General features: G+C 43.3%; 1 pseudogene across 1 annotated transcript; it reads left to right on the forward strand.

Moving 5' to 3' along the window:
• Nucleotides 1-407: 407 nt before the first annotated feature.
• Nucleotides 408-4,489, forward strand: LOC123396465 (annotated as a pseudogene). The gene is made up of 3 exons (XR_006609910.1): nt 408-1,392; nt 2,709-3,252; nt 3,466-4,489. The product of XR_006609910.1 is annotated as an L-type lectin-domain containing receptor kinase IX.1-like (transcript).
• The last annotated feature ends 5,784 nt before the right edge of the window (nt 4,490-10,273 follow it).

Consider the following 10,273-nt stretch of genomic DNA (forward strand, 5'->3'; position numbering starts at 1 on the left):
AATTTAAAAACTATTCATGCTCTTGTAAAAAGGCCCATGTATTTTTAAAATGTTCATTGTGCCTTTCGAAAAATGTACATATATACTGAGTAATTGTATGAGGGATGGTGTATGGACTAGGTGTAAATTGTAGTCAAGGGCTCAAGGTCCTGTCTGCCTGGCACGACGTCGCCCCCGATTGAGCATGTGATTTTTTTTCTCTTGTTATGACACACGGGATTTTTTTTAGTCCCTACACCAACAAGTTCCTGGAAAGAAACACCCCCAGTACTCGAGTAATAATATAATAATTCCCTTAATAATAATAATGGTGGTACTGTAGTAGTAATATCGCGGCAATCGTTGACACAAAGGTGAAAGGTCTTGTCATCCAACTTCATTCGTCCCTTCCCTTCCCTCAAAAAAGAAAAAACTTCATTCGTCCCTGATATATACTATCGTGTATACATTGCTTGCATGCTCAAGACCCTACACGTAAGGTTCATGGCTAAGGTGATGAAGAGAGCCAAGTGCCCTCTCGTCCTCAGCTTCCCCTACCTGCTCCAGGTCATATGGTGGTGTTGCCTTCCCCAAGCCACCTCGCTTAGCTTCGACTACGACTTCTCCGTTCCCGGCGTGCTCGCCGGCGCCGACCTCAGGTACATGAACGACTCTGCCGCCCTCCAGGACCGGATCGAGCTGACCAACTACTCGAGGAGCTGGAGCACCGGCCGGGTGGCCTACGGGAAGGCCGTGCGTCTCTGGGACGAGAGCACTGGCAAGGTCGCGAGCTTCACCAGCAACTTCGCCTTTGCCATCACTCCCGCTACCAGCAACAGCGCGGCATGTACAAATTTCCTGCAATTTCTACTAGAGTACATGTCAGTCGTTTTTGTAATTATCAAGTAACGTTGCTTGCGGTTGCGGTGCAGAGAGGTGATGGCATGGCCTTTTTCTTGGGGCCTTACCCGCCGAGCATGCCGACGGACGCCCGCGGCGGCCACCTCGCGCTGATCAACAACCGCGACAACCCGGCAAACAAAGATTCCCCACGAACCGTCGCCGTGGAGTTCGACGCGTTCAAGAACGCCGGCTGGGACCCTGATGGCACCAACTGCCACATCGGCGTCAACGTCAACGACATTAGGTCGGCGGAGACCACCGCGCTGCCGGACGGGTTCTTCAACGGGATCATGTCGGCGTCGGTCAGGTACGACGCCCAAGCGGCCACGCTCTCGGCCACCCTGAGGTTGGATGATCCGCCGGGGCAGAGTCCATACACCGTCAGCGCCAACGTCGACCTGCGGAACGTCGGTCTGCCGCAGGAAGCAGCGGTGGGATTCTCGGCCTCCATTGGGGACCTCGTCGAGAAGCATCAGATTCTTTCTTGGTCATTCCAGTCCTCTATGACCGGTAAGTGGCATCCCTTGTGTGCTTATACCTATGTTCAACCTCTCTTTCCAAAAAAAGAAATAACATGCTTTTTTTGCGTTTAAACTAGAAAAATACTCCGTTATTATCCTCCGTTATTATCCGAAATCGGCATTCGTATGGAGAGAGACAGTGAAGACCAAAGAGGTCCAGGGTGTTAGAGCGTAATCTTGATTGATTAATGTCATGTGATAAATCTAGCTTGCTAGGTTAATTAGTTTTCTTGCATGCTAGTTATACCTATACACGGCGTGGAAAGCTACCTGAGTTTGAGTTCGCATAGGCCCTGTTTCTTTAAAAAGTTCTAGGATTTTTTTTAGTCCCAACTAAAAGGTCTCTAGTCTCTACCCGTTTCTTTCCAAAAACTAAACATGGACTAGAGGTCATTAAATGACATGCAAAAAGACCATGTTACCCCTAGTAATATACCAGAAGTTATTAAATGACATGCTAAAAGTAGGGGCATTGTTGGAAAAAGAGCCAAAAAAGTCCCAAAAAGTCCCTACCATAGGGACTTCTTTCTTTAGTCCCAACTACCCCCTTTTAGTCTCTAAAAATCCCTCCTATTTCTTTCACATGGGACTAAAATACATCAAAAAGTCCCTGGAAAAAAAACACCTCCATAGCTTTGTTAGGTTATGTGTAATTAATGTCGAGTCCGGTATGCACTCAAGTCCGGTTTGTTATGTGTGATTATGTTAGATTTGTATCAACTGGGAGAAAAGAATAATAAAGACAGAAAAGACGGGTTTTTCGTGTACATGATGTTTTCGTGTGATTTGATGTGATTGATGAGGACGAGTTCCAACACATGGGACGTCCTCCTCCACTTCGACTTCTTACCGGTCAATAGCATTCCACCCAACAACTTAATTTTCCATCAAAGCATTTAGAACTTTTACTCAACTGCTCACACCTTCTGGCTTGACAATATGTAGGTTCCATTTTTCCCGCAATAAAAACTCAAAGCTTCCTACTAGAACACATGCAACCTTCAGTTCAAAAACTCAAACTGTTTGACTAAAACACCTACAGCTTCCCCCTTTGTAGGACTTCTAAACAAGACCCCACCCTTGCGTTTGTTTTCTTCAAGTTTTATGATTTGAAGTCTGAAATATGATGAAAATGAACAGTTTTATAGAGAGGCGTAACATTAATCATGACGATATCGTCGCCGAATGAAAAATAATGATGTGCTTGGGAACTTATGGTTAATAATGATCCGTAAAGAAACATCACAATCATTATAAGGTTCACAACGTACATGCAAATTATGAACATGATGTTTGTATTGACAGATTCCAAGACAAAAGGCACAAGTCTGATAGCTGGGCTAGTATCCTCTGGTTTGCTCATATTGCTTGCCATAGCCGTATGGCTCGGCTACCGCCAATATGTGAAGAGGAAGGGCAAGAACATCCATGACAACATACCTGAAGATGCGGATGAGACCCCTCTTGATGACCAGGACATGGACAGCGAGTTGGAGAAAGGGACAGCACCACGGAGATTTAGTTACAGCGAGTTATGGCGGGCGACACGGGGATTCAGCGATGATGAGAAGCTCGGCGAGGGTGGGTTCGGGGCAGTGTACAGAGGTTTCTTGCATGACCGTGGGCTCCATGTTGCCATCAAGAGGGTGTCCAAGATGTCGAGTCAAGGAAGGAGGGAATATATCGCAGAAGTGACCACCATCGGCCGGCTGAGGCATCGCAACCTTGTTCAGCTCGTCGGATGGTGCCACAAAGCTGACGAGCTCCTACTCATCTACGAGCTCATGACCAACGGTAGCCTCGACGTTCATCTCTACAAATCCAGAGACATCCTAACATGGCCAATCAGGTACTACTTGCTAACATGGTCAATTCGCATTTTTTTTTAAATTTTCACCGTGGGGGTAGAGCGTTCAATCCCCACCTGAATATATATATTACTCAAAGTGGGCGTGAATTCACAGTGCCCTACGTACATGTGCATGCAGTTCATGCATGACTCAAGAGCAATGGAATTCACGTTTGGTTGGTATGAGTATGACACGTACGTACGTGCATGCAGGTACAAGATCACTCTTGGCATGGGGCATGCACTCATGTACCTGCACCAGGAGTGGGAGCAGTGCGTGGTGCATAGGGACATCAAGCCCAGCAACGTGATGCTCGACTCCTCCTTTGACGCCAGGTTGGGAGACTTCGGGCTGGCGCGCCTCGTCGACCACAGCCGCGGCGCGCACACGACGATGCTGGCCGGCACCAAGGGTTACATGGACCCTCAGTGCGCGGTGACCAGCAGGGCTAGCGCCGAGACCGACGTCTACAGCTTTGGGGTCGTCCTCCTCGAGATCGCCTGCGGCCGGAGGCCCGTCATCCAGGAGCTGGAGGACGAGAGCAGGATGGTGCTGGTCGAGTGGGTATGGGCTCTCTACGGGAGAGGCGCACTCCTCGACGCGGTGGACGCGCGGTTAGACGGCGAGTTCGATGCGCGTGAGATGGAGCGCACGCTGCTGGTGGGCCTCTGGTGCGTTCACCCGGACTACGGCTTCCGGCCGTCCATCCGGCAAGCCATGAGCGTGCTCCAGTTCGAGGCGCCCCTTCCAGAACTCCCCCCGGAGATGCCGGTGGCACTACTGTACGTGCTGCCGCACCCGCACGGACGCTACGGGTCGAGCTACACGTCGTCGTCAACAGCGACCAGCGCCAGCACCGGCCACCGCCGACAGCAGGAGTGCCATCCTGATGAGGCTGATAGCGTCGACAACGAATCAGACCCCCGGCAGGACCGAGCATGTTCAGTCCACGCCGCGCAACTCTCCTAGCATGTTTCTCATGTTTAGTCAAGGAGTTTTGGTACCAGGAGCGACAATATCAGGCGACAACATCTTTTACATGCTCCTCTGTTTCCAATCTAAAAAGTTATAATCAAATGTTTCAGAATAGTATTAAAAAAAGGAGCTATATATGAATGTCATTGTGAATGTTAGCAAGACATGTGGCCACGAACCCTAACAAAAAATAATCCACACAAACTGGAAACACGGAAGAGACAAATCAATATATGAATAGTACGTACCAGTTTTACACTATTCTTGTTTTGTCTTTTTCTCACTATTCGGGCTGATTTTCCAATTTTTTATGTATATTACGAATTTGGATTTAACTTTTGATGTGTTGCGGACACATGTCTTGTTTAGATTCATAAAAAAATATTACTCCCTCCGTCCGGAAATACTTGTACTAAAAATGCATATGCATTTTTAGTACAAGTATTTCCGGACGGAGGGAGTATAAGTTTTGAAACATTATTTTTGTAAGTTTTGTAAAGAATTATGAAGGGTCTCAATCTCCTCAACACGGAGGCCCGCGTGATTTATATTCATATAGATGATGGGAGTAAATGATGCGGCCAAAGCCCTTGCTAACAATCTACTCCCTCCGTTTCTAAATATAAATCTTTTAAAAGATTTCACTAATGGTCTACATACAAAACAAAATGAATCAACGTACATTTTAAAATATGTTTATATACATCCGTATGAAACAGAAGGAAGATACTACACAAGCCGGATATGCAAAGTATGCAAAGTATGGCACATCCGGATATTATCATCATTTTTTGACGGAGAAAACTTCAAAAAATGCAAAAATTATAGAAAACTAAAGCAACACGGCATGATACTTTGAATTGGTCATACAAGCCAATAAAAACTGAAGAAATAACATGCTCTCAAACGGAGCCTTCTCGCCTACCCGTACACCCAATGTTGAAGATGGTGTTTTTTTGAACATTCTTGAAATGACCTGAATTCTTGCGAGCAGGTGGGCATGACCATGATAGACATACATGATAGGTTTGAAGGAAAAAAGTATTTTAAATAATTATTGAAACATCTATTGAAAATTCTATTTTTAACTAATAAATACAAAGGGATAAAATTAAATACAATACAAGTCTTTTAATGCATTAAATAAATATTTGATTAAAAAAGAATTTAAAATCAAGCTTTTAAAACATTTACTTTGTAATATTATTTTGGTATCCCAAACAATATTTAAAATTGCTGAACAATTTTCAAAAGAAATAATAAATTTCAAAAAGGAAAAAGATGAATTAACAAAAAAAACAAGAAAATAGAAAAGAAAAAATGTTTTCAAATTTGTGTTCATATTTTTATGATATTTCTTTGGAATTCAAATTTTTTTAGTGTTTTCAAAGAACTATTGAAAATTTTAAAAATATCCGTGCTCAAAATTTTGCTCACTCTTTTTAGTTAAGTTTTCATGTTTTGACATTCCGATAAATTTAGATAGACACAAACATTTAAAACAATATGTATAATTTATGACCAAGTTTGAAATTTGTATATTTTTAGAAATTTTGAATATTTTTTTAAAGTGCAAGTAATTTTGTAAATGAAAAAGGAAATAAAATTAAAATTAAAAATTAAAGTCTCCTGCTTCAAACTGTCGGAGAAACACAGACGAACAACGCATCAAGCGATTTTAAGCTGGACTATCTAATGCTTTCAGGTTCTGGTTTTGGTAAAGGGTTTTCAGCCGTCTTTTCCTGCTTTATAGGATGGGGGTTATTATCATCATTTTTCATTTAATCTTTTTCTTTCTTCTGTTTTTTATGTCTTTTTACATTTTTCTTTTTAAGTTTTTTCTAGAAAATGTTCCTGTTTTCAAAAAAATTGAAATATTCCCGAAAGGTTTGTGTTTTCATATATTATTCTGAAAGTCTTTGTTCAAATTTTCTTAACTTTTGAAAAAATATTCGAGGCTTCAAAAAAAAATCGTGCCTACAAATGTTTTTTTACATTTTCAAATTTTGTTTCCATTTAAAGAAATTTCAAAAATGTTCTTCTTACGTTCCTGTTTAAATTTTTTAAAAATTTATTTTTTCCAAATTTTGTTCTTGAGATATAAAAAATGTTAGCGTTTCCAAGAAAAATGAAATTGTAAACAACTTTTCTCTTTTGGAAAAATGTTTGCTTTTGAAAAGTTATTTTAATTTTAGAAAAATTTCCAATTTTAAAATTTTTGTTGATAAATCTGAAAAGTGTACGTGATTCATAACAAAATCACGTTTTTCTTTGAAATGTTTTGCGTTCAAACTTTAGAAGAATATTCAGCGTCGGTATTTTCCTCAGGCTTTGAGCTGCTATGAAACGAAGAACGCTTGGTAGCTGAACTAGTTGCACCACTGCCACGTTCATCTTTTCCGGAATATTCTCTATTGTATCTTTCACGAAAAAGGATTTTTTTCGTTTTATATTACAAAGCAACCAATCGATACAATCAATGATACGTGTTGGAACGAAAGCAGCACAGTCACACCTAAAAGAAAAGGAAAAGAAAAAACAAAAGAAATAAATGCCGACAACGGTGGATCGACAAAGACGAAGAAGATACGCGACCACTGCGCCCACCGAAGATCTTCCACCAAGTTTCAAGGCTTCGAAGCACCGGTACCAATCAACACCTTCAAGAAGGACTGCGACAATGACGACGCTGCTGCCAAGGGTTTCCCCCGGTACACGACGAGGCAAGAACAAGGGTAGCCCCCGACGCCCTCCAGAAAGGTACGGTGGCACCCACAGGCGCCACCGCATCGGTGTCGGCTAGGCCGACAGGGGTTTCCCCCGATCCCAACGTTCACCTCAGATGCTCCGGAGCCTGCCACCAAATCGACCACCATCCTGTTGGGGAACGTCGCATGGGAAACAAAAAATTTCCTACGCGCACGAAGACCTATCATGGTGATGTCCATCTACGAGAGGGGATGAGTGATCTACGTACCCTCGTAGATTGTACAGCAGAAGCGTTAGAGAACGCGGTTGATGTAGTGGAACGTCCTCACGTCCCTCGATCCGCCCCGCGAACAATCCCGCGATCAGTCCCACGATCTAGTACCGAACGGACGGCACCTCCGCGTCCAGCACACGTACAGCTCGACGATGATCTCGGCCTTCTTGATCCAGCAAGAGAGACGGAGAGGTAGAAGAGTTCTCCGGCAGCGTGACGGCGCTCCGGAGGTTGGTGATGATCTTGTCTCAGCAGGGCTCCGCCCGAGCTCCGCAGAAACGCGATCTAGAGGAAAAACTATGGAGGTATGTGGTCGGGCAGCCGTGAGAAAGTCGTCTCAAATCAGCCCTAAAACCTCCGTATATATAGGTGGAAGGGAGGGGAGGAGGCAGCCTCAAAACCTAAAGGTTTGGCCGAAATTGGAGGTGGAGGAGTCCTACTCCAATCCTACTTGGAGTAGGATTCCACCTTCCCACTTGGAAACTCTTTCCACCTTGTGTTTTTTCCTTCTCAAACCTTATGGGCCTTAGTGGGAACTTATTCCAGCCCACTAGGGGCTGGTTTATCTCTTCCCATAGCCCATGAGACCCCTTGGGGCGTGACACCCCTCCCGATGGTCCCCGGCACCCCTCCCGGCACTCCCGGTACACTACCGATGAGCCCGAAACTTTTCCGGTAATGCACGAAAACCTTCCGGTAACCAAATAAGGTCATCCTATATATCAATCTTCGTTTCCGGACCATTCCGGAAACCCTCGTGACGTCCGTGATCTCATCCGGGACTCCGAACAACATTCGGTAACCAACCATATAACTCAAATACGCATAAAACAACGTCGAACCTTAAGTGTGCAGACCCTGCGGGTTCGAGAACTATGTAGACATGACCCGAGAGACTCCTCGGTCAATATCCAACAGCGGGACCTGGATGCCCATATTGGATCCTACATATTCTACGAAGATCTTATCGTTTGAACCTCAGTGCCAAGGATTCGTATAATCCCGTATGTCATTCCCTTTGTCCTTCGGTATGTTACTTGCCCGAGATTCGATCGTCAGTATCCGCATACCTATTTCAATCTCGTTTACCGGCAAGTCTCTTTACTCGTTCCGTAATACAAGATCCCGCAACTTACACTAAGTTACATTGCTTGCAAGGCTTGTGTGTGATGTTGTATTACCGAGTGGGCCCCGAGATACCTCTCCGTCACACGGAGTGACAAATCCCAGTCTTGATCCATACTAACTCAACTAACACCTTCGGAGATACCTGTAGAGCATCTTTATAGTCACCCAGTTACGTTGCGACGTTTGATACACACAAAGCATTCCTCCGGTGTCAGTGAGTTATATGATCTCATGGTCATAGGAATAAATACTTGACACGCAGAAAACAGTAGCAACAAAATGACACGATCAACATGCTACGTCTATTAGTTTGGGTCTAGTCCATCACATGATTCTCCTAATGATGTGATCCCGTTATCAAGTGACAACACTTGCCTATGGCCAGGAAACCTTGACCATCTTTGATCAACGAGCTAGTCAACTAGAGGCTTACTAGGGACAGTGTTTTGTCTATGTATCCACACAAGTATTGTGTTTCCAATCAATACAATTATAGCATGGATAATAAACGATTATCATGAACTAAGAAATATAATAATAACTAATTTATTATTGCCTCTAGGGCATATTTCCAACAGTCTCCCACTTGCACTAGAGTCAATAATCTAGTTCACATCACCATGTGATTCCAACGAATCCAACACCCATACAGTTATGGGGTCTGATCATGTCTTGCTTGTGAGAGAGGTTTTAGTCAACGGTTCTGAAACTTTCAGATCCGTGCGTTCTTTACAAATCTTTATGTCATCTTATAGATGCTGCTACTACGTGCTATTCGGTAATGCTCCAAATATCTACTCTACTATATGAATCCGTTTCACTACTCATAGTTAATCGGATTAGTGTCAAAGCTTGCATCGACGTAACCTTTTATGACGAACTCTTTAACCACCTCCATAATCGAGAAAAATTCCTTAGTCCATTAGTTACTAAGGATAAATTTTGACCGCTGCTAGTGATTCAATCATGGATCACTCTCTGTACCTCTCAACATACTTTGAGTCAAGGCACACATCAGGTGCGGTACACAGCATGGCATACTTTAGATTCTACGGCTAAGGCATAGAAGACGACCTTCGTCTATTCTCTTTATTCTGCCGGGGTCGGGTTTTGAGTCTTACTCAAATTCACACCTCACAACGCAACCAAGAACTCCTTCTTTGCTGATCTATTTTGAACTCCTTCAAAAACTTGTCAAGGCATGTATCTTGTCGAAACTTCCATTAAGCACTTTCGATCTATCTCCATAGATCTTTGATGCTCAACGTTCAAGTAGCTCAATCCAGGTATTCCTTTGAAAACTCCTTTCAAACAACCTTATATGCTTTACAGAAATTCTACATTACTTCTAATCAACAATATGTCTACCACATACACTTATCAGAAATTCTACAGTGCTCCCACTCACTTCTTTGGAAATACAAGTTTCTCATAAACCTTGTACAAACCCAAAATCTTTGATCATCTCATCAAAGTGTATATTCCAACTCCGAGATGCTTGCACCAGTCCATTGAAGGATCACTGGAGCTTGCATACTTGCTAGTATCTTTAGGATCGACAAAACCTTCTGGCTGTATCACATACAATGTTTGCTCAAGGAAACCGTCGAGGAAACAACGTTTTGACATCCTACGTGCAATATTTCATAAATAATGCAGCAACTACTAACACAATTCTAACAGACCTTTAGCATCGCTACGAGTGAGAAAGACTCATCATAGTCAACTGTTTGATCTTGTCGAAAACATCTTTGCGACAAGTCGAGCTTTTCTTAATAGTGACTTATCACCATCATCGTCTGTCTTCCTTTAAAGATCCATTTTTACTCAATAGTCCTATGACCATCAAGTAGTTCTACCAAAGTCTACACTTTGTTTTCATACATGGATCCTCTCTCGGATTTCATGGCTTCCAGCCATTTGTCGGAATCTGG

Source organism: Hordeum vulgare, chromosome 5H, assembly GCF_904849725.1.
Source record: "Hordeum vulgare subsp. vulgare chromosome 5H, MorexV3_pseudomolecules_assembly, whole genome shotgun sequence".
NCBI classification, from domain to species: domain Eukaryota; kingdom Viridiplantae; phylum Streptophyta; class Magnoliopsida; order Poales; family Poaceae; genus Hordeum; species Hordeum vulgare.